Source organism: Cibotium barometz, chromosome 2, assembly GCF_041138505.1.
Source record: "Cibotium barometz isolate CiBa-2024 chromosome 2, ASM4113850v1, whole genome shotgun sequence".
Classification (NCBI taxonomy): domain Eukaryota; kingdom Viridiplantae; phylum Streptophyta; class Polypodiopsida; order Cyatheales; family Cibotiaceae; genus Cibotium; species Cibotium barometz.
In genome coordinates, this window is record NC_141047.1 from 71,689,713 (window position 1) to 71,703,840 (window position 14,128).

Here is a 14,128-nt window from a genome sequence, read left to right on the forward strand (position 1 = left end):
TGCTAGTCAAATTATCTTTCTCTCTTTCTCTCTCTTTCATACACACACATGATACTTTCACTCTCTCTCTCTCTCTCTCTCTCTCTCTCTCTCTCTCTCACATATACTCTAAAAAACTTTAATAATTCAAACTATTTAAAAAAAATTATAAGCTCCCATATTTGATAAACATCCATATTATGACATTTTTAAAAAAATATTTTAATAAACTTTAAAAAAACTTCTCTCTCTCTCTCTCTCTCTCTCTCTCTCTTTCACACACACACACACACATCCCAATCACAAACACAAACTTTGATAAGCTCTTATATATTCATAAAATTTCATAATATGGCATAAAAAAACATTTTAAAGAACTTTAATATTCTTTACTCTCTCTCTCTCTCTCTCTCTCTCTCTCTCTCTCTCACACACACACACACACACACACACATGATACTTTCACTCTCTCTCTCTCTCACACACACACACATGATAATACTTTCACTCTCTCTCCAAACACACACACACACACATGCCACTTTAACTATGTCTCTCTTTGTAAGATTCCTCCCCAGCTCCAAAAAGATGTAAAAAGTCTCCCCTCAGTCCTCTGTAATCATCTCCTATTTCAGAATGGAAGAAAACATTGTTTTTCCTTTTTTTTTTCCTTAATACAATTTGATATTTTTAGATACAAAGTTCTCTTTTTATCTTAAGATAAACTTCCTTGAAACATAAGTTCAAAAAGAGTTTTTTTATGTGCATTAGAAATTAATTGAATACGTATATTGGACACCTTAGCCTAGGAGTGTCGAATTTCAAAAAAATTTGATTAAGATCCAAAGAGTGTTCAAAAGGACTATAAAATTAATCCAAGTGTTTGAATAAGAAAATGCAAAGAGTAAAAGAAAATCCATCAAAAATGAGTAAATTCTCACATAAGATGAAGAGTTGACTAGTAGTATTGAGATTTATTAGTAAAAAAATAAGATTTTTTAGTAAACAAATAGAATTTTTGACACCTTAGGAAGGGAAGAGGAGGCTCAAGAAGAAGGAGGTGCCTAAATCCCATCATTACCCCGTATTTTTTATTTAAAAAATGAGATATTTCATCTCTCCTCCTTCAAACTAGATCAGAAAAGTGAGCCTAACTGGTCCAAAACTTGTCCAAATTAGATCAAACCGAAGCTGAAAACCTCTAGATCCCAGTTGGACTTGGTTAGTGACCTATGTCACCTATAAATAGACCCCCATTCCTTTTTATTTTCATCTTAGTGTATTTACATGCTAGTGTACTTTTCAATCTAGTGTAATTTCATTATCCCTCTACCTTGCCTCTCCATTGTGAAGCTTTGGAGCTTCACTAATCCTCTTCTTCTCTTAGAGATTACCCTCTTCTACTTGGTGGCCAAGCTTCTTCTTTGAGGGCTTCACATCTCCCTAAAGAATCAAGCCAAAAATCAAGGGTGAGCCTAAAACAATGGTGTTTTACTTTGTTTGTTTTTTATGATAATCTTCTCCCCAACCTTCCTCATACTTAGAAAGTATTTTATTTTATGGGTTTCTTATTAAAACCATGTTTTTCTTGATTATGATGAATTAATGTTTATGTTTACACTTAGGTTTATGCTTAAACTAATTTTTATGTTAAAAGTGTAATTTTGAACATTATCATTTCATAGAAAATGCGAGTTATGGTAAAATTTTATCATTGAAAAATGAACGTTTATTTATAGATTAAATTTTATGCTAAAAGAGGAACTTTGAGTATTATCATTTCATAGAAAATGCAAGGAAACTATGACAGAAGTTTTAACATTAGAAAATGAATTTTATGCATAATTAATTTTTATGCTAAAAGTGGAGTTTTAAGCATTTTCATTTCATAGCAAATGTGAGAAAGCTATGGTAAAATTTTTAGAAAATAAATTTAGATTTATGCATAATAAATTTTTATGTTAAAAGGAAAATTTTAGACATTCTCATTTCATAGAAAATACTGAATTATTCATTTGCTATAAAAAATAAAGAAAGTTATGCACAAATTTTCTAGATTCATTCAATTTATGAGAATTATGAAAATGATTATGAGTATAATTCATTTAGATAAAAATAGATTAGTAAGTGTGCCTAAATATTTTATGCGAAAAGAGAGATTTCCATGATATTTTACTTTGAAAAAATAGAGAGAAGAATGTGAAAATATTCATAGGAGTGCATCGAGAAAACATAGATAAATTTTTAATCAAAAAGAGAAATTATGGACATAATTGATTTTGTAAATTCCATGAGATTATATGCATAAATATTTTATTCAAAAAGAGAAATATTGAGCATATTTTATTTTGGGTAAATTAAGAAAAGGAAAGATAAAGAATGATGTGAAATGATGTGGAGTGATGTCGAATGATGTGAAATAATGTCGAATGATGAGAAATGATGTGGAATGATATCGAATCATGAGAAATGATGTGGAATGATGAGAAATGATGAGGAATGATATAGAAAGATGAGAGTTTTTCTTAGAATCTGTAATTGTATGTGAAGGACTAGGTGTACCTAGAGGGACTGACCAGATGATGGATGCTCTGGTTGCCGATGATGCCATAGGTACACTGAGGAAGGTATGACTGGAATTCGGATTTTGTGATTGGAAATTGAAAAAGTTAGAACTTGGACCCTGGAACTAGAATACTGAGGATTATGATGAAAACACTATGGTTTTATTGCAATGCTATTTTGGAATAGGTAATTTTATATTGGGTGTGTAAGTGGTATGTCTATTTAATGTTTTGCATGAGTGCTGGCTAGGGAACATGGAAACTCTTTTCCCTGGTACCCGAGACAAAACATAACCAAATTTTTATAATGGATCCTATTAATATAGTGGTTGGGTGGTTGGCTAACCCATGGGATTGTAGGCTGGATCGATGGATTCCTATAATAAAAATCAATTCTATTCAAGTTACGATAGTTAAGGTAAATCATAGGATAATCCTTGTTCTATGGAAAAGAATCAACGGTTGTGCCTCTTTGACGTAGGGAAAAAAGCGTTGGTCTCTATGATCCAAGTGCAAGTTCCTCCCTTGATCCGGCCATGTGACCCGTGGGTTTGGTCAGAATGAAAAGGGTAGTTAAGGCTCTTGACTACGTTAGAATATTTTCCTGGAGGAATTGCATATGCTTTTTGGGCGAGGGAAGTTTTTTCCGGGTTTGGTTTTGGAAGAGCCACCGGATTAGTCTCTTGTCCGGACATTCATGGGCGATGCCCCGAGTGGGAAGCTCTGCTCTGTGCATAAGGTTGCTACTTCCGCTGCTAGCACCCCGGATAAGGATGCGCAGAGAGGACAGGGATCTCAATATTGAGTTCTGTATATTCTTCCTATAGAAGAGATCTTTATCCCAAGATTCTGAGGGTTGACCAAACTTTAAGGAATCCCAGAATCAGTTGGATCTAAAGTTTAACTCCTTTTGGATCCGAATAGAAAATTTAACGATGACTCGTTTTGGCAAAATCATGAGACGTGCGCGTCGCCGTAGACAGCCAGATCCTCATGCAGATGAGGATGAGCTTGACCTTTACATTCATAAAGCTCTACATAGATCTTAGCCAGGTCCCTTCAAGGGTGAAGGGGAACACTTAGGTGAGACCGTAGAGAAGTGGATCGAACCTATGGAGGAATACTTTGATGTCGCAGGAGGGTACAACAAAAAAAGTAAGGTGGCTCTTCCCAGGCTGAAGATCGTAGAGACAGCCAGAGTAGCATGGAGAAACCTCTATGAGACAAATCGTTTGGATCGGAACACCCAAACGTGGAATGATCTCAAAACATACCTCAAGAAGATATTATGTCCTCCCGGCTTCTTGGAAACAAAGATGAACGAGTTCTTGGAGTTAACCCAGGGGAGCCGAACCATGGAGGAATATCACCAGGCGTTTTCTCTCCTCCTCAAGTACTCGCCACCACTAGATGAAGAACAGCTGATGGTGGCCACGTTCATTTAGGGAATGAACGAACCCTTGGATACCTTAGTGAAAAATGCTAAGCCAGTTTCTATGACTGAAGCAGTGCGGATGGCGAAGGATTTCGCCAAGGCCTTTGTTGTTAAGGTCCCGCCAAAGCCAAAACCCTCATCCTTCAAAAGATCCCTAACCTTGGAAAGTGATTCCAAGCTTCCGCCTCCTGAGACAGCAAGGTCTTAATCAGAACCAGGAGACAGGAAGGAAGGCCTTTTCCTCGGAACACATTCTCTAGAACTTTGAAAGAGTTTAAAAGTGAGAACAGATGTTTTGGTTGTCAAGGTTTTGGGCACCAGCTCAACGACTACCCAACTCCTCTTAGATTAAGGTTTTTAGGACAAGGAAGTGAAGGACCAAGATTCTAGCTCCTTCCTTCCAGAGTAATCAAGATCCTTCCTCCCGTCAAAATCAAGATCCTTCTCGTCAAAATCAAGGAAACCCCAGAGATAGATTCCCTAACCAACCCTTAGCTTCGATGCAAGGTAATGCAAGATCTCAGCCTCAGAATAGGAGAATTCAAAAAGAAAGGTTCCCAAACCAGCCATCTACTTCCAAAGCAATAACGCTAGAAATAGAAGAAGAAGAAAGAGATTATCCTCCAGCTGCGAGATGAGAATATCTCGCATTTTTTAAGTGGGGTAGGATGTAAGATTCCTCCCTATCTTCAAAAAGATGTATAAAGTCTCCCCTGAGTCCCCTATAATCATCTCCTATTTCAGAATGCAAGAAAACATTATTTTTCTTTGTTTTTGACCTAGAGAGAGAATATTCTAGAGAGAGAATATAATTTTGAGATATTTTTGGATACAAAGCTTCCCTTTTATCTTAAGATGAATCTCCTAAAATATAAGTTAAAAAAGAGTTTTCCAATGTGCATTAAAAATTAATTGAATATATGTATTGGACACCTTAGCCTAGGAGTGTCAAATTTCAAAAAATTTTGATTAAGGTCCAAAGAGTGTTCAAAAGATTCTATAGGGTTAATCCAAGTGTTTGATTAAGAAAAATTCAAAGAGTAAAAAAAAATCCACCAAAAATGAGTAAATTCTCACATAAGATGAAGAGTTGACTAGTACTGGGATTTATTAGTTAAAAATTGATATTTTTTAGTTAAAAAAATAAAATTTTTGACACCTCGAAAAGAGGAGAGGAGGCTCATGAAGGAGACGCCTAAATCCCATCATTATCTCACATTTTTAATTCAAAAAATGATATATTTTATCTCTCCTCTCTCCTCCTTCAAACCAGATCAAAAAAGTGAGCCTAATTGATCCAAATTAGATCAAACTAAAGCTGAAAACCTCTAGATCCCAGTTGGACTTGGTTAGTGGCCTCCCTTACCTATAAATAGACCCCCATTCCTTTGTATTTTCATCTTAGTGTATTTACATGCTAGTGTAATTTTTAATTTAGTGTAATTTCATTATCTCTCTTACTTGCCTCTCTATTATGAAGCTTTGAAGCTTCACTAATCCTCTTCTTCTCTTGGAGATTATCCTCTTCTACTTGGTGGCCAAGCTTCTTCTTAGAGAGCTTCACATCTCCCTAAAGAATCAAGCCAAAAACCAAGGTTAAGCCTAAAACAATGGTATTTTAGTCTCTTTTTTTATGATAATCTTCTCTCCCCAACCTCCCGCATGCTTGGAAAGCATTTTATTTTATAGGTTTCTTATTAAAACCATGTTTTTCTTGATTATGATTGTTTATGTTTAAACTCAAGTTTATGCATAAAGTAATTTTTATGTTAAAAGTATAATTTTGAACATTAAACACCATATTAGAGAATTTAAAAAAATCTTGATTCCCATTTTACAAGATTGTAAAAAGAGACCATGGTGAACTTTTTAACGCTTTTTACAAAACCCCCTCATATGACATATCATTGAAAAGAGCGTAAAGAGTAGATTCTAAATGCACATTCTCTAACAACTTTTAAGTTTATATGCTCAAGAAACAAGAACGAGAAAATTGAAAAGAAAATTCTCAAATTCTCCAATATGTTAATATTATCATTTCATAGAAAATACGAGAAAGTTAGGACAAAATTTTATCATTAGAAAATGAAGGTTTATTCATAGATTAAATTTTATGCTAAAAGAGGAACTTTGGGTATTATCATTTCATAGAAAATCCAAGAAAACTATGGCATAATTTTTAACATTAGAAAATGAATTTTATACATAGTTAATTTTTATACTAAAAGTGAAAATGTGGGAAAGCTATGACAAAATTTATAGAAAATAAATTTAGATTTATGCATAATAAAGTTTTATGTTAAAAGTGAAATTTTAGGCATTCTCATTTCATAGAAAATACGAGAAAGCTATGGCAGAATTTTTATCATTATTTAGGAAATGAATTTATGCATACTAAATTTTATGCTAAAAGTGGAGTTGTGAGCATTATTCATTTGCTAAAAAAATAAAGAAGGTTATGCACAAATTTTCAGTCTCAGGAAAACCCTCACACATGGCTCGATTAAACATCATAACAATAAGCTCTGCAAGCATATCTCTGGCATGAAAGTGTTCTACTACCAAACCATCATGATCATATGCTCTCCCAGTCCTCATCCTGTCAATAGCTTTCCTTACCATCTCAGTAGTAAAGAAAGCACATGTCTCTGGGCATGGCTCCGATGGGTCTGGCAGGAACGGCTATCCTGGTGCTGTGTATAGGGATACTGCATACTCATCCCAAATCTCTGTGGAGGTAATGGCTGGTGATGATGAATGCTCATGGAATAGTCTCCATGCCTCGCCTGAGTCCTGACTCAAATAACTGATACAAATCCCAGCATGAAGCGTCTCTATCAATATCTGAGTGAGCTCATGAAGCGTCTCTATCAATATCTGAGTGAGCTCATCTAATGGCCGTCTCGGCTCCTTGGCACATAAGCGTCTGTATATCTCATCCGTGTACACGATGTCAATCTCCCTCGTAAAGGTATAACGAGTGTGTGTGGAGACCTGTCCCAATGGAGCGGTGCTGAACTGAAATGTGAGAGTGAAGGACAAGATAGCATGATCCACTGCTATTCCAAACGGCCTAGTGCCTGCCATAAAATCTTGAAAAGAGGGAATGAGACTGGGCTGAGCCATAACATAGTCCACTGTACTAGCACCATGCCGATGTGGAAAGCTAGTAAAATCGCCCGATGTCGGGAATCTCTGTAGGCCATTCAAGATGGCCAATCCATGTGCAGTCCCCATGTCTATCAAATACTGCCCATACACTGTATGTTCCTCATCCTGTGAGAGTCTAGATAGGCCCAAGCTCCCTCAACATCTCCTCTGAGGTATCATAAAATACTGTCTGGTTATGGGCGGTCCTGGCATTGAAGTCCCCTAGGAGAATGATGTCACCATCCCTGGAGAACTCCCAAATGTCATCATCCAAAATAGAAAAGGGAGACTGCCCGCTAGGTGATGCATACACTGATGTACTAGGAGCAAAATAGCATATAGCAATGTAGAGATATCTGCCCGTCTCTGCCCTCAATCTTACCCACATGTACCTAGCCTGCTCATCTCTGCAGACTATATGTATTAGTGGCTCTAGCTCCACTCTAAACAATATTGCCACTCCTCCTGAGCCACGTCCTCTATGCTCTGAACGAGTCTCCTGTCTACAAGCTAACATGTGGCATGGACTGTCCAGGAGCCTGATGCGTCTCACAGTAGAAGATGATGTCCCTCCCAGTGAAACTATCCTCAAAAGCCCCTACATCAAGGCGTAGAGATCCATTACAATTCCAAGTAGCAACTTTGAGTGTAGTCCCATAGGTCTCGCGCCGTCATGAAGAGGGCCGCTCCATAATCACCACTCTACCATCTCTATAGAAGGCCACTTTCCCTCTCTCTCGGGCTGCCCTTATCTCGGGCATAACTTCTTTCATGTGGGCAAGTTGCGAGAGTGTGAGGTCATCTCCAAGAAATATTCCCGTCTTCTTGAGTGTAGGACGTCTCTTCAAGAAGTCCTTCTTCGCTTCCATGGAGAGGAAACGAATGATAAGTGCTCTCTGCTTAGAAGATTCGCCACTACTGTTATATGTACATTATGTGTGCTATGTTATATACACATTATGTGTGCATATACTAGGAGGCTAACCCACATTAGGCTTGTGAGCATGGGAGCATGGGAACAAGCTCTAGTGGAGCATGGGTTAGGACTAACCTTAAGGATTAAGGTTAGGGTCAGGCATCCAAGGGTCACACATGAGGAATGGAAAGTCAAGAGTCACTTGAGGGCCCTCCTATATAATAGGGGCATGGGCACACTCAAGGGAGCTTGGTGGGCATTGGAGCTTGGAGCTTGATGGCTTGGAGGCTCATGCTATGGTCTCTTGTGTAGAGGTCCATAACTTCTCACTTACCATCTCACACTATAGCTACATGCTATTGGTTTGTATTATACCTCTTGATGGTATGGGACATCAAGGTAGAGGTATGATGTATTTCATTCATTATTCATGTGTGCATCCCTTGGGCTCGGGGGTGGTTGGGTGGTTGAGTTTATGCCTGCTTTATGCATGTTTTATGCATAACAATTATCTAAAGAGATCTTGGGGTTTTAACAGTGGTATCAGAGCTATCTCTATTTAATTGTTGATTTTTTTTTTAGTAAATTTTAACATTTACTAATAAAATGTTATTTTTTGTTGATTTGTGTTGATGAAATGCACATGGATCATCGTTATGGTGATTGGAACGTGTGGTACTTCAATTCAATGGACGAATCGACGTTACGGGGGAATACCGTGAGTTAATGCTATTTTTCCTTATTTTTTAATGGTTAAAATAAGCATTAATGGAAATTTTTACCAAAATTCACATATTTTATTGTGAATGTTGTTGGTAGAATGGATTCCATAATTTTCTAAAATTTTTAGGAAATTTTTCCTAATTTTTTAGGGATTTTTTGAGCATTTTTTTTGATTTAAAATGTATTTTTATACATTTTTTGCGGGTTTTTTCCGCGGGAATGCGATCAAATTCTGTCAATTTCTACTGAAATTCAGTAGGGGACAGCGTGTTGTCGCATGTGATGCTCTCCCGTGTGCGTAGGGTTCTCTCCGTCTCTCAAATCTGAGTTTTCCTCATTTTTTCATGAAATTTCTCTTAAAAATGAATTTTTTAAACATTAATCATAATTAATGTTAATTATGATTAAGGTTTAATTAAAAAAGCTTAATTAAGATTAAGCTAATCTCTCTGTTTAACAGAGAGAGAGGAGAGAGTGGAGGAGGAAGATGAATTTGGAGAGAAGGGAGGAGAGTAGGGAGAAGAGAGAATTAATCTCTCTCTCTCTCAGGCTCTTGCGCAGGCGACGGGAGGGGGGGGGGCTGCGCTGCAGCCCGGCGGAAAAAAACGCCCCCCCCCCCTAAAAAAAATCAAATGTTAATAAGCTAATTAAAGCTTATTTATTTTTTTTTTATTTTTTTTAAAAAAAATGAGTTTTTTTTATTAAAAAAAGAGCTTTTTGGTATTTTTTCAAGAAAAAAAGCTTGAAAATAGCCAGAAAAATTCTGAAAAATAGGGGATTTGAGAAAAAAATTCTCTGAAAATTCTCTGAAATTTTCTTCTTAAAAATTTCTTGGCTTCTCAACTTCCGGAAAACCTTTGGCTTTCCGTTTTCCCGAAACCTTTTGGCTTTCCGAATTCCGGAAAAACTTTTGACCTTCCGTATTCCGGAAACCTTTGACCTTTCACATTCCGATTTTTTTTGTCTTTTCATTTTCCAAGAACTTTTGGCTTTCCGTATTCCGAGAAAACCATTGGAATTCCGAAATTTTTTGACCGTTCGTATTCTAAATGCGTTCGGGGTTGATTAAAAATTTCAAAAAATTCTTGAAAATTAGTGGAAAATTAGACAAAGGTTATTTTAAATTTTGGAAAAATGTGGGGTTGGTGTTTGGCATGTGGTGTGTCCATTCGGGCGCCCGTGACCATTCAAATTCCTTTAAAATTATATTTTTTGACCCAGAAAATTAAAAAAATCCATTAAAATTGAAAATTTTTTGGATTTGAGAATTATCGGGCGGAATTGGAAATTTCGTGAACGATGGGATTCTCAGGGAAAATTAGGAATATTCTAGATATTATATTTAGAAATCCTAAAATTTTGGTATTTTTAAAATATCAATGGTATTTTGGCAAATTAAATTGCTAAAAATTTTCTGGAAAAATATAGGTTTGGAATGCCATAGGATAGGTTTGGTGGAATTCAAAATTATTATATTTTGAGGCCCTGTAAAATTTGGAAAAATTAGAAAAAATCATGATAATTCTTTTTCTCGAGAATTTAAAATTTTCGAGAGTTATTTAATGTTGAAGTACGTTTACTCGTGCTGACATTAGATAGATGCGTGTTAATCGCATATTATTAATACGATTATATCTCGTATTAATGGATAATTATGTTTGGATTAATTCTAAACGATGTATTCATGATTTTTTACCATTCTTTTTGGACATGTTCCTTAATTTGGCTATAATTTTTGTTCAAAGTGTTTTCACCTTTGACACTTTTCCATGATAATTTATTTTGCACTTATTAAAGTGTGGTTTGTGCTTAATTTATTAAGCCTAAGACAAACTCTATCATGGGTCAGTTGATCGGTTTATTTTGGTGGATTTTTATTGGATGTTTTCCAAGTTTTTATGGACTCATCAGGTTCTGCCTAGATCACTTGTGTCTAGGGGTTTTCTTATTAAGTGCTACACACATGTGTTTCACTTTCTTACTTTGGAGTTTTATTTGAACAACATAACATTCATATACTCCGGATTGATGATGAGTTGGCCCACCAATTTTAATGCTTCTTTTGGCATGATTAATGTCCATTAGATGGTATGCATTGATTCTTATGATCAACTATGGTTTTTATGGATTGGAGGAGCTTCTATGCTTTTATCCATGGTTTTATAAGGATCTTTTGATCTTTTGAATATTTACATGTGCTTTGAAGGTAGCATTTGCCTTCGTTTTTTGCACGTAATTTTGGAGTATATTTTTGTACTCTTGTACATATTCCAACTCGGATACCTAGTTGCTTATATATCTAGGTGAGTTATTTTTCTACCCTAACATTATTGTGTTTTGGGTAGTTATCATTAGAAAGGCGCCAATAATTCAATTTCTTTTCTAATGATGTACTCAGAAGGATTTATTCCTTGATGTAGTCTCAAGTATATAGAGACAGGTTTAGTATGTGAAAGTCTGGATAAGGCCATCTTATTCCTTTTATACAGGATTTTATTCATATTTTCCTAGACGGCATACTAGGGAGTTTCAAATTGTTAAGGTATGTATGGGTGGTATCATGGTGGTATGGGACGCTAGGGATCCCTCACATATATTATCTTATGGGATAATTTGGGCTCAAGATTGTTGCTTTGCTTACATCACTTAGCATGTTGACCTCAACATTCAAAGACAATCTTATTTTCTAAATTCACTAGAAGTTATAGTGTGGGCATTCTTTAGATAAACTTCTTTTATCTATAGCCTGCATGTTTTGATGAGGGTAATCTCGTCGGCATTTTCACTTGTTGAAATCTCTTTCTTTAGAGTTCAAACAAGTTTATCTTGTTGTGTTCGGATAAGGAAATTGGGATTCTTCCTTTGTTGGCATCTCTCCGTACTTTAGGTGATTTACACAATCAACCTGATAGGTTTACGGATGGACATATGTGTCTCATCGAGACGTTGATGACTCTCTATGTTGATATGGGTAACTCGAGACGTCGATTATTCCATATGCAGATGTGGGTATGTCGGGGCACCGATGAATCCCTGGTTTCTGCTGTTATAATGCCATGTTTTCCTACTTTATTCCGAATGGTTTACAACGAGGAAGTTACTTTGAATGTGAATTGTTCTGATCATCCGCAGTAGTCTGATGGGCAAACAGAGTGTATGAATCAGATTGTAGAGTATATGCTTCGTGCATGTCTCTGGAAAATCATCATATTGGAAAATATTTCAATGATGGAATTTGCCTATAACAGTTCTAAATTTACGGCTATTATTTTTTAGTCCGTGCATACTTATGTATGGGTATCAAATCAGGGCACCTATTGATGTCAGTCTTAAGGACATCGAGCTTGATGCATCGAGGGATTTCTTGCGAGATATGCAGGAAATTCTGACCGAAGCTCGGGATTCTATCAGGAGTGCTCATGATAGGGCACGGTTTTATGCTGATAGGGAACGCTCATCTCGGTCTTTTGAACCAGGAGCGTTGGTTTATTTTAATGTTCCTAAAGATTGTCAGACTTTGTTAATAGGAAAATGCTCGAATTTATCTCCTAGATATTGTGGTCCATTTCGAGTTATATATCGGATTGGCACGGTTGCGTATGAACTAAAACTACCTCCAATTGTTAGAGTTCATCCAGTCTTTCATATCGATAGATTGAAAGGGAAACTGGGAGGTGAGGATGACACAGTTACTCCTCAAGAACTCGTTGAAGTCGATGAATTATCCTATGTTCCACATGAACCTGATAAGGTACTTGAATTCAGGGAAAGGAAACTTTCTAGTTGACTAATCCCTGAGGTTAAAATAAGGTGGAAAGATAGGGAAATTGAGAATTCGACTTGGGAGTCGGTTGAGATTGTTCAGCGCAGTTCTTCTTCTTTTCATTGCAAGAGTGCAATGTTTTGAGAGAGGGGAAGTATGTTATATGTACATTATGTGTGCTATGTTATATACACATTATGTGTGCATATACTAGGAGGCTAACCCACATTAGGCTTGTGAGCATGGGAGCATGGGAACAAGCTCTAGTGGAGCATGGGTTAGGACTAACCTTAAGGATTAAGGTTAGGGTCAGGCATCCAAGGGTCACACATGAGGAATGGAAAGTCAAGAGTCACTTGAGGGCCCTCCTATATAATAGGGGCATGGGCACACTCAAGGGAGCTTGGTGGGCATTGGAGCTTGGAGCTTGATGGCTTGGAGGCTCATGCTATGGTCTCTTGTGTAGAGGTCCATAACTTCTCACTTACCATCTCACACTATAGCTACATGCTATTGGTTTGTATTATACCTCTTGATGGTATGGGACATCAAGGTAGAGGTATGATGTATTTCATTCATTATTCATGTGTGCATCCCTTGGGCTCGGGGGTGGTTGGGTGGTTGAGTTTATGCCTGCTTTATGCATGTTTTATGCATAACAATTATCTAAAGAGATCTTGGGGTTTTAACAACTACCTTCTCTCTTCTTTCCCACTCTCCATGCCTTTGTGTGCGTGGCTTCAATGCCCATCATAGAGAAGAGCTCCTTGGTTTCCCCTTCCGCATCATCACAGTCTTTTAGACCGGACACTTGTACATGTAAGGCCCGGGTCTTCCTCCTTTGCTCCTCTTCAAGGGTCATGTTGATGATGGTGGGAGTGGGGATGGGTGGCGATTCTTTACCTTTCCCTTTCTTGGCGACCTCGATCCATTTCTCCGCCTTGTCCATCTTCTTTTGTGTCTTTGTGATCACCTCCACCCATGAAGATGTCTTCTCTTTATGTTGCTCCTCCTCCTCTCGAATGATCCTCATTTGTTCCTTGATGGTATTCAGCTCTTCAATAAAGGAGGGCTAAAATTTTCCATCCTCAAGCTTGCCTTTTGAAGTGGCTTCCAACTCCTTTTTGAGGGCTGAGATTCCACCCGCTTGACTTTTAGCATGCAATTTGGCCTCCACTAGTTCCTCCTTTAAGGCTAAAATCTCAGCCTCTTGTTTGGATGTTCTCTCTTCAAGCTCTTGGATGTTGTCAAATCCCTTCTCGAGTTTGGAGAGGCGGTTTATGATTGCGGTAACGGAAGAGTCGACCATCTTCTTGTTTTCTTTGATAATTGTGCCGAGCTTGTCCTCCTTCACGAGCTCCTCTTTAACTTCGGTCTTGGCCATGACTTTTTGCAGAACTTCCCACAGCCAATGGACTGGAAATTAATCCATGACAATAGCAACAGCAGGGAGAGGGGGGGGGGGGGGGTGGGTCAAGCAATGTAGGGGAAAGAGAAAGAGAGAAGAGATTCAGCAGAGAGAGAGTTATGTTGCTGCCTTGGGGGCCTGAGGAAGGGTGGTTGGGAAGAGGGAGGCGCAGAGATGCAGGCGAAGAGAC